A 20980-nucleotide genomic window follows, 5' to 3' on the forward strand; every position below is an offset into this window, starting at 1 on the left:
CATCAATATGAGCTTCTGTGTTTTTAACTCCACTTACTAATTACACAACGCTTGGAGATGAGTGTTCACCGGTGCTTAATTTGAGCCGGTGAGGCACAATGGAAGTCATTTTTAGGGACCTGGACTTATTTTTCATCAATACACTTTCACCCAGAACAATTTGGAAGAATGCAGAAAAGGAGGATAGCAAAGGTGTCAGTTAACAGGGTGTATTATATGGTGTGAATGTGAGACCTCACTGTGCTATACACTTCGAACCATTTTGTGGACCAGTCAGAATTTGCTTGTCAAACCTTAGCTCAAGTATGGTAGCTGAAGCTTTGAGCAGTCAGACGTCAAAAAAGGAACAAGTGTAGAGCATTTAAACAGCACCAAAACAACAGAAGAAGAAAGAAGCACAACTCTCAAGAAATCGAACACCAATTTATGAAAATAGATTGTATTTTTATGAATGTATGTACCCCTAAATTAAAAAGATCTACTGGAGGGTTCCTGAGATATAGATGTTTCAATATACAACAAATGAAGACTTTCCACTCAACCACGAACAAGTATTGGCATTCAAGTTACTTTACTTCGGTAACACCCTATCTGGTAGAGACAGGATCTAGCCACAGATTCCTTACCGTTGAATTCTGCCCAGGTGCCAGACTGGATCCGGACAATATTTCAGCAGGACCTCTGCATGTCGGTAGAGGGCATTGTGCGGCTCGGTAGCAACGTCATCCACTGGAAGTGATGTCGATGGAGTTCATATAAGCTTTACCCTCATCTCCACCCCCCACCGCTGACATCAGCTTCTCCTGTGACTACTTTCCGCGCCAAAAATGTGGAGCCACTTATAGTAACTGCCCATGGACACTGTATAAAAAAGAAGACATCTTTGTGTCAAGTAAGTATGAAATCCTAAAGCAAGGCATATCAATGCGAAGAAAGGGATCTTTTAGGCAAAAATAAACTAGTTCGCAGAACGGGAGGATGGGAGTGTGGGTAAGGAATCTGCAGATAGATCCTGTCACTACCGGATAAGGCTTTACCAAAGGTAAGTAACTAGCCCATCGGATAGACACATCTAGCCGCAGATTCCTTACCTTTGAACTAGATTGCAGAGCAATACCATTGCCGGAGGGTCTGCATACTGATCCTATTAAAAGTCACAGAATAGAACCAGCCAGTCTAAAATAAGATAGACAATATCAGACGGTCTGAGTAACGTAGGTGAGGAATACATATCACCATAAGAACTGTGTTAACACCACGTATAAGCATGGGAATAGGGCTACCCATGGCTGGGGAACAAAAATGTGTTAAAAGACAACAGGCAATAAACAGAAATTCTAAGCAGCTCCGATGGTGGGATAAGAATCAGTGTTCGGCTGTGGTTTGGGGGACCAGCGGAAATAGCCAATACCACTGGGCTATAGCAACTTGACTTAAAGGAGTTATTGGTGCACTGCGAAAGGTAGAAAAAGGGATTCCCGAACCCATTCACGATAGAGAAAGCATTGACCAATTGTGAGAGGCTGGCTTAGAATATGGTGTACACTTATTTAAGTGATGCACTTTGCACTAATCCAGGCAACCCTTATGATGATTTTAGTGGTCCTTGATAAACATAGAAAGCCCTTATGGTAGCTGTGGAGATCAGCCCACAGGCTTGGACTGTTAAGCAGCTTGTTTTACCAGTTTAATCTTATAGTGTAGGTTAAAAGGAAAATGAATCACACAGTATTCAAATAAATGCTTCTATTTATTACACCACACTCACTAACACAGTGGTATATCTCCTACCTAGCAATATCAACGCGATACACACACATACTTCAAATGCAATCAGGTAGGTAGCAGTAGGAGACCAAACCATATACTAAGAAAGTGGAATGTGAACTGCAAAGGAGAACGGGACTTGCACCAGAAGACCCAGAGGAGCCGGCGACACAAGCAACCACCCAAGGTATGTACCCGGGAAACTCGCAGAGGCAGTGTGTAGAGTTGGAATACAGCCAGGTGACCAATGGAAGTCAAAGAAGTTGTGGTTGCAGTTTTGCGGAAGAAGGATCCTTCCCAGAGGACCCCGAAGAATTCCCTTGGAGGACGGAAGGTTGGAGAGCCACCTCACCTGTGGATGTCCCGGGAACCAGGATACCTACACTAGGGAAGCCAGGTGCATAGGGGTGAAGAGACGTTTGAAACCTCCATAGACAATGGAAGACTTGGAAGAAAATGCCTCTGGAGAAGATGGTAAATAAGTAAAATGGAATCCAATGGTGGATTCTGGAAGAGAAGAACCTGCAAGCAGAGGGGATAGAGTCTATGCAACTCGGACGTGACCAGGAGGCACGAAGACACAATGCCCACCGATGTTGGGAGGTTCAAGAGTCGACTGTGACCTTGTCGCTGCAGCTGTGAGGACTAGGCGACACTGAGGAAGACAGGAGTTGTGCACAAGCTGTCCCACATCGGATATCGGTGACTAGGTGGTTGGTGTCTGGCGGGAGCACCAACAAACCTTGGTAGCTGCAACTGGTATGGAGAATAAAGAAGGGGCAACGTTGGGACCACAAAGGTCCAAGAGACTAAACAACATCAGGAGAGTCAAAGCAGGCCCAAGCAAGCAGGGGAGCCCACTGAAGCAGTAGAAGACCCTCCGAAGGACCCATAGGTCGAAGGCACAGGAGTCGCAAGAGGACCCCGAACAGCTCACCAAGAATGAAGGACCACGGTGAGGAGGACGCTGAGCTTGGAGGGAAGAGATGCTGGAGCTTTTTGTAGCCGAAGATCTCTTGAGTGTAGAGCCAACAAGCCTTGGCAACGGTAAGTCGACGCAGTGCACAGGGGTTCATTCCAGCGGTTCTGACAAGGGATACTGGCCTCAAAATTGCAGAGCACAGGTCAGGCGTCGACGGAGTTGCAGAACCACCACCTGTGTTGTTAAGACTAGGGAGGTCCATAGGACAACAGCTTCGTTGGGGTGCCCGCAGGTGCAGGGAAGTGACTCCTTCAATCAAAGGGAGATTACTTCGGTTGTCCTTGATGCCCACAGGTCTGTTGAAGAACCTGGAAAAAGCACAGACACAGACGACAAAGAAGACTTGAAGAACAGTGAGACCAGGAGCAGCAGGAAGGCTTCCTTGGTGCTGTCCGGTTCCAGTCAAAGTCCAAGTGTCCAGACAGTCAAAGAGTGACATGGTTTCAGTCTTGAGTCTTGTCCCACGACGAAAAGCAATGGTACATAAGCCCATATTTCACAGACAAAGAACGTTATCTCTTGGCTATAACACAATTTCTGTGAAATAAAGATTTTATTCAAAGGGAGTCCGAGTCTCATCCGGAAGGAGATATCACTCTGCAAAGATTTACCATTGCTCTTGTTTAAGAGCATTCTCTTCAAGAGAGGTAGCAAAACAACAAAGCCTGAACATTCTACGGACCCACTGTAAACACACACACAGACACTGGGAAAAAAAGTTATAGGGACGTTATAATTTGATATGATAATAGGTTTTTAGCATATGTTTATAAAAAACAGATATTAACTGCAAAAACCAGGGTTTAAAGTGACGTTATAGTTAGGTGTTGAAATGAAAGGAGAACTAATTTCTAAAAACTGAAAAACCAAAGAAATTTGCCAGTTATAGCTTAATGAATTAACTATAACATGCTCCCATCATGAACTGCTTACGAGATCATATATTGCATCACTCATGATCTGTTAAAGGACATTAATGATGACCTCACTGATGGCACCAAAAAATGCCTTTCTTATGGAAAGTTTGACCAAACTATAACTACATTGGCGTTATTGGGGAGGTCCAGCCTCTTTATGTGCCAATAAAGATTTTTTTGTGCACCTTACAAACGAAGTGGAGTGCCATCAACTTCCTTTTAGTGAAGGGTATATATTGACAAAAAACTGTTAGCAAGTGAGTTATGGTTCTGGCTCAAACCACTTCATTTTCTGCAGAACTCTCTGATTGAATGGTATGGGGTGGTTGTGGAGGGGATAATACGTAACATTTCTTAACCAAAAAAATCAAAAATGCTTTCTCACTTCAGTTGCGATAACACCATTTGCTTGTGAAGCTCTGGCATTTGGCGTTGTCAGGCACTTCGAATGGATCCAACTGAAGTTTGACCCTTCTCTGGAAGACTGGTTCTGATTAATGTGAATCTATCTCTCAGTCGTGGCAGTCTACATATTTCCTGGTGAGACCATCCACTGTTTCGGAAAGGTACTCCATTGTCAGACTGATTATATCAACGTGGAGCCCAATGTCATAGTTGCTGTGCTGCCTTTGATAAGTTGTATTTTGTTCTTCCTTGCTTTCAAATGTGGTATAAAGTAGTCATGTTGTTCGTTCTCATTTTGACATCTTTTTGTTCTACCAGGGGCAGTAAGCCTTTGAGGCAAGTCTGAATGCTTTTAATTCTAGCACGTTATTTGTAGATTTCTTCCTGAAGGACCACAGCCTGTTCGCTCAATGGTCTTTCAAATGTGCCCACAGCCCTTCATAGAAGCATCCACTGAAAGATGAAGATGTGGCTGATTTAGTAAAATTCTTGACCCGACTAGATGTTTTATTTGGCTTCCTGCCAAATCACGGCATGTTTCATATTTTCCAAATAACCAAACTGGGGAGAGCTAGGACAGGTGGACGACCGTCCGCGTCCCTAAAAGTAACTAGTAACCAAAGAAAACGGCCACAATAAATGACTGTCTGACACTAGAGTGTCTGGCACCTCAGAGGTTTGTTAAGGAAACCCTCACACACCAACCTTTTTCACGTCACTCACTTTATTTAAGAGGTCCTGAAGAAAGCCCCAATATATTTTCAAGTGGGCTGAAACATGTCGACCATCATAGGGTAATAACAAGCAATATAAAGTATCTGTAGCTCATTATCCACTCTTGTTTTTAAACATACCCCAGATCACCAGGAATAAATTAACAGGTAGAATTCTGGAGGTATTTTTATATTTACACTCACTTCATCACATTCACTTACACCTCAACCCGCTCCACTGTAAACAGGTGTCGCAGCACAGCTGGGTAGCATTTGGCTACTCAGCTGGGACCCGATGATGAAGCATGACACCAACCAGTTTGGTGTGTGACGGTTTTCTCAACAAACCTCTGAGGTGCCAGACACTCTAGTGTCAGACAGTCATGTTTCATATTTTACATGATTCGTATGTAGGCATTGTAGTGGCCAGTCGCTTGTTGCCACTGCCTATCCAACCCTTTTGAACAGGCCACATTGTGGTATAAGAGGAATGCAGAATGACAGTATTTCTAAGAGACCCTGAATGTAATACAAATCTTTGTGCTTATCTCCTGAACTAGGAGAATCAATTCTTGTCTTCGGTCTTGCTATGAGTAGACTTTTAGTTGGTCTACACAGATGTTTGAGCCCAAGGATATTATTTGCTTCACTGCAAATCAAGTAGGGAGCACAGACTAATTTCCTTAGATTTAATGTCTGAGCGATTTCAAACGGTGTTTGTTACGATGAGGGGTCCTTTATGAGATAATTATTGAAATATGGATATATCCTCATCTCCTAGCGATCTAGGTAAACGGCTACCAGAATAAGGCATTTAGTAGATATGCTAGAGATGGACATTAGACAAATGAAAGTGCTTGAACTGGTAGTGTTGTCTGTCAATCATGAAGCACAGGTGTTTTCAATTTTTCTGCTTGACATTTAGAAGTATGCATGCATCCTTCAAAACAACTGATTCCATAAAATCGTTTCAGTTTATGGACTGCAACACACACAGAGGCAATATCATTCTTAAGGTTAGCTTCTTTATAAATTTTTTCAGTGCCTGAAGGTCTCGAATGGACTTCCATTTGCCATTCTTTTTCTGGATGAGCAAAGACCTTTGGTAGAAACCCAGGTTATTCTCGCTGTATCACACTAGTTCTGTTGCAGCAATTAGAATCAACTTGTTTTCTTTTCGTCTCAGGGCCAAAATATGATGGTATTGCTCCCTGATTGGAGGTGAAGTTGTGTCATGAACTTTAACTCCATTTTATGACCATGCTGGTAAAAATAGCGGTACCTTCCCCCCACTGGTATTGACGGTGGATGAGGGAGTGTACACTGGGGAAGTCAGGTGCATCAGCATCTTTTCTTGCAGCTGTGTTTTTTAAATCTTTTTTTATTAAAATCTTTTCATATCAAACACTGAGCACGTTACAAGACGCAGTGTATAGTCATAGATCACTATCCAGTATTTAGACAAAGGTGCACACTACATTAAATTTCAAGTTGTGAGGCAGTGGGCACGTCTTTCAAAGTAGTTATGATTAGGCATTATAACTTGGAATTATATTATTAACTGTGAGTGGACATTCAATGGCACCAGTGGGCCATATTAGGGTTTGGATATTGCACCCACGCTACTTTCTGGAGTTCCATGCGTGGGATGCTGGGATCATCTTGTTCTAGTCCATAGAATTCCTTCCATCGCCCCAATCTTTCTGAAACTTGTGGGGGTAACCTCTACTCGCGTCTACTACTTTTAAGTGCCCTTGTAAACATCCATCCTTGTAAGCCAGTTCTCTTTTGTCTGTGTAAACAGGAATCCCTACAACTGTGCAATATCTTGCTTTGCCACTACCAAACCAACAAATAGAATAGTAGTCATGTCCATGGACGGTCAATGTCACCATGGTTGCCTAGAAGCACAATTTAGGGGTTTGGAGCTCTCGAAAACATCGCTCAGCTCCTTCAGGATTATGCACCAATAGCTTTGAATCTTGGGACAGCCCCATATTGAATGAAAGAAGGAGCCGTCTTCGTTACTGCATTTCAGATAAGTGAGTGTTTGGCATTTCCTAATCTTATACAGTTTCGCTCTATTAAAGTATGTTTTGTGCAGGCCCTTAATTTGAATAAGGGAGAACCTTGTTATGACTGCCACTTCCCTTGGATGCAACAGGACAGCTTTCCAATCTACGTTTTCAAGGACTACTACATCTCTCTCTCTCATCTTTACCGAAAGACTTTAAGGTTGTCATGAATGTTGTTAATTATTGTTGTATATGTGGAAGCTATGACCCCTTTCCATAGCGCACCTTTTAAACATGACATTCACGTGAGGCATAATCGGTTGTGTCCATCCAGTTAATGGCCTCTGTGGGTATGGCAAGCTTAAGTAGAGTATATCTGTAGAACTGTGCTTGTGAAACCTCCTGCTCTACCTTTAGGTGTTCAAATATTCTTTTTTTGTCTCATCCTCTATGTCCCCAATTTTTAAAATACTGATACAGTCCCAACGGCTGTATCCCTGTAGTTTGCTCACCTCTTTTTCGTGTTTCCATCCCATGGGGGTTCTCCAGGGAGATCGTATCCTTATCAGGTATGTGGACCATTGCTCTATCCCGGGCTGCCAGTTTGTGTAAGGGTAGGGAGATTATTTTACCCTTCCCCTCCTTAAAAATAGTGCATCCAGGTGGGTGCAGTTATACTATACATGGAGGTGCATTACTAAATCTTCAGCCAAGGCATTAATCATTTACTGCATGCAGCTGGGCGGCCATACAGGACGCTTTCCTGGCCATTGTTGGACCTATTTGTTTCCTTTGTTGTCGTCTTCTTGTTTTTTTGTTTGTCCTTGCAATTAATAACCCAGTCTCTAGGCACGAAAAGCAAAGAAAACCTCTGACTGAAATGATCTTTGGCTATCCTGCTGCTTCCTATTGTGACAATGTCGTCTTTCTTTCAATACTTCCAAGTAATTTGGCTTCATCAGTCTTGACTGCCTGCAGGGCTTCTTCGACGTGCCGGCTGAAGAAATGCTGACCATAAAAAGACATGTCAATCATCCTTGATTTTTTTCTGACTCGAAAGTCGTATTGTGAGGCTGGAAACACTTTCTTCAAACATCTCCTATTGCTATCTGTCTAAAGGCAGTGTTAAAGATGTCCAGAAACGCATCTATCTAGGCTGATTAAGTTGCCTCACCCTCTCTTAGAACAGCTTTCATTTGATCTGCCGTCTTTAGGTAATTTTTCCAGGAACAGGTTTGTGTTTTCCACAGAGGTCTGTCATAATGTGAGAGGATGTATTGGCAGCGGTCACCTTAAAAATAACTACTCTCTTTTTAATTGTGTCGAGTCTCTTTCCTTCCTTGTATATTGGGACCACTAATGGTGTTTCCGGATTGCATGGCCTCATCTGTGCCGCTGCGGAAATCACAGTGTCTTGTTTGACCTGCTCCAATAGACACGCTGGGGCTATGCCTGGAGCTTTAGATTTCTTCTCCAGTCTGGCAATTAATGCTGTTACTGTTACAGGGTTTTGCAGACAGAAAGGCACTCCTTTTTACATAATCCACAATGGGGATGGTCCTGACTGAGCTCTTTTTGTGCCCTTAAGTCAAACAAAAATTATTTAATTTCTAAAGTAGTCAGAGGAAAATCACATTTCTGAGTCCCTCTATTCATCAGACTGTGGAAGCTGTAGACATCATTCCGTGAAGAGCCTCTTGGGACTTGTTCTGGACTGCGCTGTTCTGCAAGAAAAAAAGCTTTGCATTCATGCCCTTGAATGTCTGCCTGCCACCTCCATTTTAAGGTTGTGCCTCAGACGGTGTGTAATGAAAGGTACGCCTACTCTTAACTTAAGGCTGCGCGTAATAGACTCCTAATAACGTTCATGACTGAGGCAAATCTTGTAGTTGAGAAGAAGTTATTGGCTGTGGAATCAGATCTGCAGAGTATGCCTGAACTGAACAGGAGCTTGCTATTGTTGTGGTGGTGGTGGTAATCTACTCTAGAAATGTTCCATCATCATCTTTACTGAATGCAAGAAATCCATTGGCACCTCACCATTGGCTCAGCTTAAGTTTGTGGAATGTCAAGCTTGTGAAGTTGACCAGAATAGAATGACTCCAGATAGTCAAAAGGTTGTTCTTCATGAGAATTTTCTGGCACAAACTGTATGTCCATATTATGTGGACCTTCAGCTTGTTAAGTCATGGCTAACATACTGTCATCATCAGAATAAATTGGTTCCTTGTTTGATTCCTGCTCTGAAAGAACTGAACTGTAAGATTATTGTATTGTATTGTATTGTATTGTAATTGAATTTGTAAGGCGCAACAGTTACTCAAAAAGGGTTTCCTGGCGCCGGCCAGGCCAAGGAATAAGCAACCACTGAAGGATTATTGGTTAAAAAGCCATGTTTTTAGGGACTTACGAAATTGGACAAACACTGTTTCATTACGAATCGACGTGGTCAGAGAATTCCATAGGGAGGGACCAAGGTATGCGAACGATCGACCACCCATCCGAGATAGTTTGACCCTAGGTACAGTAGATTTACCCTGAGTAGAAAAGCGGAGACAGCGAGAAGGCATATAGGGGCTCACCAGAGACTGCAAATACTGAGGGGTCACGCCTGTTTTGATTTTAAACTTATAGCTCAGGGCTTAGAACTTAATACGGTTCTGCACCCTGAGCCAGTGCAGGTCCCGCAGGTGGCCGGAAACAGATTTAGCTCTAGGAATCCGGCGAAGAAGTCTAGGAGCCGAGTTCTGGACCAACTGTAGCCTGCGAGTCACCGCCTTGTTGGCCCCCAGAAAAAGAACAATTCCGTAGTCCAGTCGAGAGGTGACAAGCACCTGGACTACTGTTCTCTGGGCAGGCTCCGGCAACATCCAAATGATCTTTTTTAGCCATTTTAAGATGGTAAAGCATGTAGCTGCAACTTTAACAGCTTGATGTTGCATAGTCAGTGAATCATCAACGATGACACCTAAATTACGGACTTGGCAGGAGGGCTGAGGAAGTGCCCCCATCACAGTAGGCCAATGTTTGGGCCCCCAAAGGTCCTTGTTTTTTCCTAGGACCAAGACCTCAGTCTTCTCTCCGTTGAGTTTAAGATAATTAGCCTGCATCCATGAGGCAAACTTGCTCAAGCCCACCTGGAGGAGGGAGGTCTCTGCTTCACTCTCTACAGACAGCAAAAAAATAATCTGAGAGTCGTCCGCATAGGAGAATAGGGACAGTCCGGCCTCTTCGGCAACATCCGCCAAAGGTCTGACGTACAGATTGAAAAGAAGAGGACTAAGAATGGAGCCCTGAGGTACCTCATAAGGTGAAGTAAGGCTATCGGAGCTGGCAGTGGGGGAGGACACTTGGAAAGTCTGATTGGCAAGGAAAGAAATAAGCCAATCGAGAGCTGAGTCGCAGATGCCCAGCGACCTCAAGCTTGCCAGTAACATGGTGTGAGACACTGTGTTAAAGGCAGCGCTTAAATCAAACAATATAAGGGCCACCATGTCTCCAGCATCAATCTTTCCGTCACCCCAAGAAGTGTGGTTTCAGTAGAAAAACCAGCTCTGAAGCCAGATTGAGATGAGTGAAGGATATTTTGTGATTCCACAAAATTTGACAGCTGCACATGGATGTGCTTTTCTAAAATCTTAGAAAAAACTGGTAGCAGGGAGATAGGCCGATAGTTTGAAGGCAGATCGGGATCCGCGTTGGCCTTCTTCAAAAGGGGGAGCACCATCATATGCTTCCACTCTAATGGAACTCTAGCCTCCAGGAAGGAAGCATTCAAAACGTCCATGATGATTAGTAGAGAAGCCGGCTCAAGCTGTTTAAGCACAGAAACAGGAAGAGGGTCCCTAGGTGATCCTGATTTGATACCATTTAAAAAATATTTAAAGGAATCAAAGTTTAACTGAGGCCATATAGCCAATTTGTTTTTGGGAGCACAAGGCAACTTGTACTGATCAAGTTGAGTATTTTCGCCTAGGAACAGTGTATATGTTAACTGTGAGGAGCTTATGTTTTGCAATGCAGGGGGGATATTGCTCTGGGAGCTCGCTATGTCTAATATATTTTCTCTACCTTATGGAGAAAGAATTTAGCCAGAACTTGGCATTGACAAATGTTAAGTGAGAGCGGCCTGGGTTGAGTTTTGGAGCCAGAGAGCTCATTGACCACACTAAAAAGTGTCTTAGAGCAATTCATGGCACCAGAAATAATTGCAGATACATGCTCCATGCGTGCAGTTCAACACAGATTGTGATATTCTTTTTTTACCCTTTTGTAATCATTCTTGGAGTCCGGTGCATAGTTTCTCCTCCAGCGCCTTTCGAGCGCTTTACATTTTGCTTTTACTGTTTTAAGTTTTTCAGTAAACCAAGGTGCTGGCGGGCGATGATTATTAGCCCTTTTTAGGGAAAGAGGGAGACATGTATCAATAGCATTAAGGAGCCCATTTTGCACAGTACTAGATAAAGATAAAATGCCCAGAGTTTGTTTGGAAACGGGCGCGGTGGAGGATAGAATATTATTTAAAACTGTCACATCTAATTTCCTCCAGTTTCAAGATGGTTTATTAAAAGTAGAGTTAACATTTGTAAAGGTTGCTGGAAATTCCAAGCAAAAACTAATAACAAAATGGTCAGTCCAACATAATGGAACCGCTGGCGGACAATGAATATTAGATAGACTAGAAAAAATAGGATCTAACAAGTGACCAGCCACATGTGTGGGGCCAGCATTATGTAAATCTATATTCATAGCTGCCAAATCAGCAATGAAAGTGGCACTGGTATTGCACTTTAAATCCTCCAGGTGCAAGTTCAAATCTCCCAGAATGAAAAAATTAGATGCGTTCATAATCAATAGAGTAATCAGTACAGGAAACGTAGAGGCCCATGAGGCAGATGGACCTGGGGGGCGGTACACAAGTATCTCAGAGAAGGTGAACTTCGGGGTCAGGGACAACTTGAATAGTGCAGCCTCGCCATTCGTAAAAGGTAGGTGTTCACATTTGCACTGATGATCTTCTTTGTAGATAATGGCTATGCCCCCACCTGTTTTGGCGCCTCTGTCTTCCCTAACCATAGTATAGTTAGGCGGCAGAGCAGCCGCAACATCTGGGCCAGAACCCTTGTTCAGCCATGTTTCCGTAAGAAACATGGCGTCAGGTTGTTCATCTACCAAAAGATCAAGGATGTCAGCTTCATGTTTGGGGAGAGACCGACAGTTAGTACTGAGGAAGAGGTATTTCTTTTTATCTGAGGCCACATTCATCGCAAGGAGAGTTTTAGTTTCGCTAATTGCTGGAATAAATGTTTTTCTCTGGGTTATATCAAAAATGAAACCGCAAGCTGCACATTTTTGCCCTCCATCCTCATTGCATAACAGAGTGCAATTCAAGTGCAGTATATTGCGATAGGCCATTAACTGATTAGTGGAGTAGCATTGCCTGGGCGCCTGATTTTGGCCAGGGTTCCTGGCCCCTGGACCCGTTTGGGCGCAAACGGGCTTGCCTTAGGCGCACCCGTCCGCTGAGCGTCAAGGCCATGCCCATTTTTTATAGTCACTAATGCAACTAGTCAGAGAAAGACTAGCCCGGCAACTCAGCCAAGATGGCCGCCCCTAAATGTGCCACAGGAAGTGTGAAAATGCCAGGACGCGATTAGAACTCCCTCCACTCAATCAACACAAGCTGCAGTGTAACGGGGAGAAAGTGACCAAACCGGCAGGTAGGAGCACAAGCAAAATTGATTAAGTACTAAATATTTAGCAGCAAATAACCCTAAACATGTCAGGTAGAATTAAAAAATAGCAGCATGTCGCAAATACAAGGAGCAGTTTTAAAAACAATGTCAGTGAACAGTGAGCATAAAAAGGATTGTGCAAACAGCAATTTCGTCCCTTAAAGACAGGCAGCCACAGTGTCAGCAGCCATTCCAATATCAAGGCTTCTAGAAGTTGTACTGGATGTTATGGAGTAACACTTATTAGAGAGACCAACTGACGTAACAGCAGCGTAGATCTTATTGGTGTCTGTGGTAATGCTGTAGTGATAGTTATGTGAGCAGTCAAGGCAGACTTTGGCACAGTCACTACAGTTGGGGCTATATTCTCTACAGTTTCAGGAGCTGTAACCTTCATGGACGTTGGTAGTTGGTTGTCAATGAGCTCTTATGTGCTGTCAATAGTGTCTTCATTGACTGAGCCTTCATCGTTGGATAGGTTTTCAATGACAGTGTGGAGTCATCTATAACAGCTGGGTCTTAGACAATGGGTGTTTTGTTAATGGGGAGATCTTCAGACACAGCTGCTTTCCTTCTGTTCTTTAGAGTTCTAGCACTAAATGTTGCATCTATGTTGCAGTCTTCTGGTTTATGACCAGATTTATGCAGACAGAAAATACATTTTGGCTAAGGGTCATCAGCATAGATCTTCCTGGCCACACATGTCTCACAGTACTTGAAGAGAGTCTTTGAAATATGAGGATTTAGCCATTGTTTCAATCAGAAAAAATCACAAAATGTGTACTTGCTCCTTGTAAGTGAAGGAATGAACACTGTCTATTCACGTGAAGTGAGGGGATTAGAACAAAAGGTCGGCTGAAGAGTAGTTGAGAACAGCTCTGAGGATTCCCTGTTGCCCTATACCATGCAGTACAAGATCTGGTAGATGTAGCCTCAGAGGAAGGTTGGAACCCAAAGCCACCCGATTGGCTGGGCTTTGTGGTCATGTAATGAGGTGGAGGGGCTTACTGTGGACTATGATTGGCTATCAGTTGTTCTCAATGTTAATTGTTGTATTGAAAAATGCTATGTTATCTCTGACTACTGAGGGTTCCCAGCCTAACAATGAGGAATAATTCAATTTATAGAAGCTTTGAAGGATCCACTGTTGTAGGACTCAAGGATATCTATGTTTGAGTGGATTTGTAACCATGTATTTCTGATTGGCATACAATTTCCTTTAATACTGTACGCAGCACCAGTGCAGTGGAAAAATATTAAAGCTTGCCTTCCCCTCCCGCACAAAAAGAGTGATGTGCTTAGATGCAGGTGGTGACCCGCAGTTCCTGAATGGCATTGCACTGCACCCATTGCAAATATGCAATGATGATAAGCATGTCACCCCAGAGAGACCTTATACTGAATAAAGTGGGGGCATAATTTCTCCATGGAACCTCTGGTGGCATTAAAGTAGGCTGAAATGTAAGTAAATGGGTTCACCCCCAAAAAATTGATATTGGAGCAAGACATGGAAAAATCAAGTACAAAGAGAAAATAACAATCCACTACCAAAAGTCATAAATCAAATACAGCACACCATAAACTTAATACATTGGAAATATCTCTATTTCTTTCATTCATACAGTATCAGATTGGGCATCAACAAAATTGGAGGTGGGGAAGTTTCCCCTACGATCTTGCGGTGAACCAGATGTACACAGAGAGGAACCCTGGAAGACCGAGAGGTAACATTTAACTCAGGATTTCCATGTACGTCTGTAGCTGAAATTCACTCCGGTTCCTCTGCCTATCATATGGAACTTCCTTAATAACAGGCTACACAGCCATGCACAAGGCATGGCAAAGTTTACACATTGTCAAAGGTTTTGGAACTGAGCCTGAAAAAGTGATTTTTGGTGCGGGTTGTATCACACTCTGAGCAGCCTGTCCCTCCAGCATGGGGTTCCTCTGTGGGCACTTCAGATTAAGGCTAGGAGAAAACAGATTTGTTAAAAAAAAAGCTGTTGCTCATAGGTCTGTAGGGGATGAACTCTGCACCACCATGGGTGTGGGATGGCAACAAATTGAACACATGCTCCAGTACAAGGTACCACAAGATGTAGAAGCCCTCTGCCCCACCTTTGGTAAAAGTAGATCATCTCTACTTCACTCCCTCTCTGGAGTGTCCAACAGATGTAACACATATATTGACAATCTTGTTAGACCTCTTCATGCTCATTGTGAGAGAGCTGTAGCTCGAAATATTATGTGCCGGCTTCTGAGGAAAGAACCAAACCATATTGCTCATGCTTTGCACACTCACTCTTTGTAATAAGAATAGAACAGATACAAATCCACCATTCTGGTAGATAATAGATATGAGCAGAAAACCTGCATACAGAATGGTCAGTGGTTGCATTTCCATTGAAATATGGTTTTAACAGCTGATGGGTGGGTTTCAGGTGACAGTGTGAAAGAGGTTCCCATTAGTTATGATTAGAGGATAACAAGATGTAGGGATATTGAGCAAAACCAACAGGCATATTGTACCTCAGTAAATGGTAAATCAGGTCTTTCCAAGAAACAAAGACAATATTAAAACAGTATATAAGAAATGGCGATATTTTGTGATGATGGCTATGCTCTTCTTTAGTTTATGATTTTGAAATACATACATAAGAAAAGGTTACCTGTAATTACAGTTATCCATTTTGCATCCTTTAAACAGTCACATGTTTTCCCTGTCAAGCCGGGAAGGAAGAAAGGACCTCACAAAAACGGGAGGAGCAGAAACCTTTTCCTTCACAACTCCTCCACTTTTTGTGAGCTTCTTTCTTCCTTCTCGAGTTGCTCTGAAAATGTGAGCTTTTGCAGTCTCTGGTGGAGTGAAGGTCCAAACCTTTCCACCTTATTGGGCAGTTCAGGGACCTCACAGTGAGGTTGATAAGCTGTGGAAGGCACATTCCAAAGGAAGTATTTGTGTAATTTGCAGTTGTAACATTTATCACAGAGGATTCACAGCAAGTAGTTCCAAGGCATTAGACTGCATTCAGATGGAGAAACTCTTTCACTTGAATAGTGTAGATGTTCTGGCTTCTCTTTGTATGATCCTGCAATCCTCCAGCAGATCAAAAGATCTGAATTATAAGCCCTTAGCAGCCAAGGAGTCAGCTGCAGGAAGGCAGAGCCGTTGTGAAAGATATGCCCATGGTACCTAGTTAATAGAAGATAGCGAAACTTGAATCCTATAGACTGCTACATTGACAAGTTCGACCGAAACGTGGACCTAATTACAGTACAATGATGGTGCCATCGTAGTGATCGGCACTGTTAAGCACTAATTTTGAACAGCTGATAAATGTTTGATTGTGTCTGCTTAGGAAACCTACCCATTTGTTGCTCATCTGTGGTACATGCTCTACGAAGCACTCCACCAAGAAAAGGAGGCTCTGCTGGTCTCCTCCAACATTCACCTCAGTGTTAAGCTGGAAAAGGATGGAGAAGCCGCCATCATCTTTCTTGATAGCTCACAAATCTTTGACAGGGTCCCTCATCCCTGACTCTTTAGCGTCTTTGTGGAGGTGAGGTGTGTGTCCAGGTCAGAGAATGGATAGGGTTATTCCTTGGTCACTGTTTTCAGGTATTTTACTGCTCCTAGTAATCCTAATTTAATGTTGTTATGAGGCGTGCCACAAAGCTAGGCTGTAGGTAGAAGTCTGAAAAATCTCTATGGGACCCCTTACTGCCTGGATAGGTTATTTTGGCTTCAGCTTCTTTGCGTAGCCTGATGACATCGGACTATTCATCTTGATGGGGACAAGACGTTCACCAGAAATAGTTCAAGGGGTGTACATCATCTATTGCCGAGTGGATGGATGCCAACTTCCTGTATCTGAACATTTTTGGGAACTGATCCATCTGTGGATGTCGGAGGTATCCATTAGACAAAAGATCTTCAACAACATTGTTTTATCCAGTATTTGCACTGTAGCACATGCCAGTGCACTAAGGTCATTGGAGCAGTACAGTTAAGATAAAATGCAACTCAACTCCTGATGTGTATGTTGCAGTATTAAAAGCTCTTTAGAGGAGTGTAGCAAAGGTGGTTTGAAATAGCTTGAACAGCCCTGTGTCTGAGTACCCTTTCAGTAACAGCCTGTTTTGCATGGGACCCTTGACCCTAGGAAGACATCATGGCGGGGAAAAACAAGCAACAATTCACATTATGAAGAGCCATCCATCAAACCAGCAGCAATCACATTTCTGCTTGGGATTTATTCTGAGTCAACACTGTTGGATGAGGAGACTAAACAAAGACATGCAGACCAGGGATACCTTGAACCTTATAGTCATTACCCCGTCTGGTGACTGTATACAATTGGATAGGCTGAGGAGGTTCTCTCCTTTGTCTGATGAAGGATCTGCAGAAGTGGAGTACAAAATCCTTTGTTGAAGAACAATGATTCACGCCATCAACCGGAATAAAGTGCATAGGGGATTGGATGTCCGGTCTGAAAGATGTAATTTTGAGCAATTTGCAGTTTTGAAGAAGTCGGACATAGGACAGCTCCCAAAATGGTAGAGGCCGCATCCAAGGAGACATCTGCTCTCCTTTGACGATTGCCAATGCCTGGCTATTCCGCTCTTCAGACAGCTTACTGAGGAAAGGAGTTACCTCTTGCCATTAATGTGTGTTGAAAACACACAAAATTGCTATGGCATTTGTCTTCATGGCTGAAGTAACCACTAAGGCACTGACATTTTTGCTCATGGTGCCTAGTCAAGTCAAATCTTTATTTGGTCAAAAAAGACCATAAAAGCAAGTTAAAAAGAAAATTACAAACATATCACACACATTAAAAACACCAAAGTCAATTACTGAATTGTACATCATTACCCTTCTATAGCATCATAGCGGAGTCATACTGCATATTTTTTCCTTAAGCTCCTCCTGTGAGTAATAGAATTCAACACTGCTTAACAGATTGTTGAGGAATCACAGTGCTGTAAAAACAGTAATCCTTCTTGGTGTGTTTTAAAACGAAATGGTTACTTGCAATTAGGAGTAGTTTTGCAGTATTCCTCCACTCTAGTGGGTGGGTACGGAATTGTCTTTGTTTTTTGTTTTCTTCCTTGGGGCGTTGTCGATCACCATTTGGTGCAAGGTCCATCCCTTGCGTGACGTCAGATAGGACCCCAGAAGTTCCTGTGTGTGGTAGCCATCTTTGGATTCTTTTTTCACTTTTCTCCCAGGGATATATCTTAAATCCTGTTGTCTTTAGATGTAAGTTCTTTGGTTTCAGTGATCTTTTGCCTTGACCGTTAGCATTCCTCCTCTTAGGGGAGGTGGGAGGGTCGCATGTGAATCCAGTAAACTCTTCAAGCTGTAAAACTACTCCTACTGGTAAGTAAACATTTCGTTTTGCAGAATGAATTTTTTTCTGGATTCTAATGCTGTGTATTAGATCATGTAGTGGTTTCCCCCTCCTTGGGGTGGTTGTGGTAAATTGAGGAAGACCTTGCGAACAGGTGTTGAAGTACCTTTTGTCCCACTCGAGCTTCCTTAGTCACCTGTGTATCCACGCAGTAATGTTTGGTGAATGTGTGTGGGGATGCCCATGTTGCCGCAGCACATATGGTGTCTATTGGCACATTGGCCATGAAGGCCAGCTTTTTTTCCTTATTGAGTGGGCTTTTGGCTATGTGTTTAGAGTTTTTCCTGCTGAGGCATAGCATACTTGAATTGCCTCTACAATCCAACGAGCAATTGTACCCTTTGTCACAAGTGCTCCCTTGTAGGACTTTGAGTGAGACGAACAATTGGTTGCCTTTACGGAATTGTTTTGTCCCTTGTAGATAGTATAGTAAAGCCCTTCTTACATCCATGGTACGAAAGCTTCTTTCTAGTCGTTTTTGCGGGTCTTTGAAAAAGACTGCTAACTGTATGCTTTGGTTCACGTGGAATTTGCTTATTACCTTAGGTAGGAATTGAGGGTTTGTCCTTAGGATAACCTTGTCCTTGTGGATTTGCTTGTATTGTTCCTCAATAGATAATGCTTGTAGTTCACTTACTCTCGATAGAGATGTTATAGCTATTAAGAAGGCAGCCTTTATATTGATGTATTTGAGTTCTGCTTTGTGTATGGGCTGGAAGGGTCCTGTCATTTGTTTTGTTAGGACTGTGTTTAAGTTCCACATTGGGGCTGGAGCCTTTCTTGGGAGTGCAATCCTTTTGGACCCTTCCAGGAATCTCTTGATGACTGGTGCTGTGAAGAAACATTTACATGAATCTCCCCTGGTGTAGGCTACAATTGCTGCCAGGTGCACCTTGAGGCTTGAGTAGCTGATGTTACTGTTGAGCAAGTGTGTAAAATTCATGAGCACTGTTTCCTGTGTGGAAATGGAATTTAGGTCATTGTATTTTGTACACTATGTGGTGTACCATTTCCACTTAGCTGCGTAGCTATGTCTTGTGGTCTGTGTTCTTGCCTCTTTTATTATTTTCATTGTTTTTTGCCATAAGTTTAATTGTCCGAACTCTATGCATTCAGGCGCCAGGCTGCTTGGCTGAGCGTCGCTGGTTCGGCTTGAACAATTTGACCCTTCTGCATTGTAAGGAGGTCCATGTCTGCCTTGAACTTGATCATCTGTCCCCTGGACAGTTCGAGTAGGCTTGAGTACCAGGTTTGTCTTGCCCACTGAGGGACTATGAGTATTAGGTTTGTTCCTAGTTGTCCGACTTTCCCCAGAACCCTTTGTATTAGAGGACATGGAGGAAAAGAGTATGCAAATGTCCCTGACCAGTTTAGTGACAGGGCATTTCCTTTTGATAGGGGGTTTTGAAACCCGGAGGCGAAGGATTGGCATTTTTTGTTCTCCATTGTTGCGATTAGGTCTATTTCGGGAGATCCCAGAGATTGAAGACCTGTTGCAGGCTCCTTTGTTTTATCTCCCATTCCTGCTGTTCCGTCTGCTGAGCTTATCCGCTTCGTTGTCGTCTTTTCCTGGTAGGTGAATTGTCTGTAGGCTGATTTTCCTTGAATTGGTCCATTTCTATATTTACTGATCTAGTTTGCTGAGGTGAACGATTTCGTTCCTCCTTGTTAGTTGAGGTAAAACATTGTCGTGGTATTGTCCGTCAGGATCAATACTGTCTTCCCTCTTATGTGGGCTTGGAATGCCTTTAGTGCCAGGAATACCGTCTTCATCTCTAGGAAGTTGCTTTATACTCTGCATTGCTCCACTGGCCCCGTACCCTGAGGCTTTTTAAATGTACTCCCCAACCCTTGTGGGACGCATCTGTTGTGATGGTCACTGAGGGGGTCGCGTATGTTCTTGGATACCCACCATTGTATCTCTGTCTGAACCGTTTCTGTTACAATCATTAGATCTACCCAACTCCCTGTGGTTTGTGACCAACTGCATTATAATCGCGCATGTGGAGGCGTGCATGAGTGATGAGGGGGATGCATGATGCTATCATGCCCATGAGTTTCAAGACAGTCCTCATTGTCAGAGACTAATCCTTTTGGAGAGGCGAGTTTGTCTGATAGCTTGTATTCTCTTTTGGGTCGGGTATGCCCATGCAACCTTGGAGTTCTGGCTTTGTTGATGATTTTTTTGTGGTTTATAGAGAAACCCACTTTTTGCAGTGTTGTGATCACTTGATGAACGTGTGTGTAAAATCTTTGCTTTGAATTTGCCTTCACCAGCCAGTTGTCTAGGTAGGGATAGGCGGGGATTCCTCTCCTTCTTCGGGATGCAGCATCCGCTGCTAGGCACTTTGTGAAGACTCTTGGAGCCGATTTTATCGAAAAGGGCAGGACCTTGAATTGGTAGTGAGTGTTCTCGTGGAAGAACCTGAGGTATTTCTTGTGAGCTTGGGGGTGTGCAGATAGGCGTCCTTTAGATCATTGCTGCCTTGATATCTCCTCTTTAAAGCTGTGGGACAACCTCCTGTAGTGTTGACATTTTTTAATGCTGCATGCTAATGAAATTGTTTATGAATATGAGGTCCAAGATAGGTCTTAGCGTGAGATCTTGCGTTGATACTAAGTAGTAAGGTGAATAGTTTCCTTTGTAGGGTTCCCTCCTTGGTACCGTCTCTATTACTTATTTTTATAGGAGTTTCCTTATTTCCTGTCTTAATTGTAAGAGTTCTATTCCTTGGAACCTATTCTTGTTTTGGTGGGTTTGGAGGGGGTTTGTTTGTTAGTTCTATACAGTAGCCACGGTGGAACACATTTAAAATCCAACTGTCTGTGGTGATGTCTTTCCATTGAAGTAGGTGGTGCACTATTCTGCCTCCCACTGGCAATGTGTGGGCGTCTTTTGTTGTGGGCACGTCACTTGGAGTTTGCTCCTCCCCTCTCAAGGGTTGTCCCCTGGCTCTTCCTCTGCCCCGAAAGGGCTGCCTTGGTTGCTGTTGCCAGGGTTGGTATCCGGACTGCTGGTTTGAATGCTGTCC

The 20980-nt window shown here is 43.3% G+C and overlaps 1 protein-coding gene across 5 annotated transcripts in view; it reads right to left on the reverse strand.

Moving 5' to 3' along the window:
- Window positions 1-20980, reverse strand: part of LOC146797866 (RNA-binding protein 6-like) — a 1129330-nt gene that overhangs the window by 92583 nt on the left and 1015767 nt on the right. The window lies entirely within an intron of this gene.

The sequence above is a fragment of the Triturus cristatus genome, chromosome 9, assembly GCF_964204655.1.
Source record: "Triturus cristatus chromosome 9, aTriCri1.1, whole genome shotgun sequence".
Classification (NCBI taxonomy): domain Eukaryota; kingdom Metazoa; phylum Chordata; class Amphibia; order Caudata; family Salamandridae; genus Triturus; species Triturus cristatus.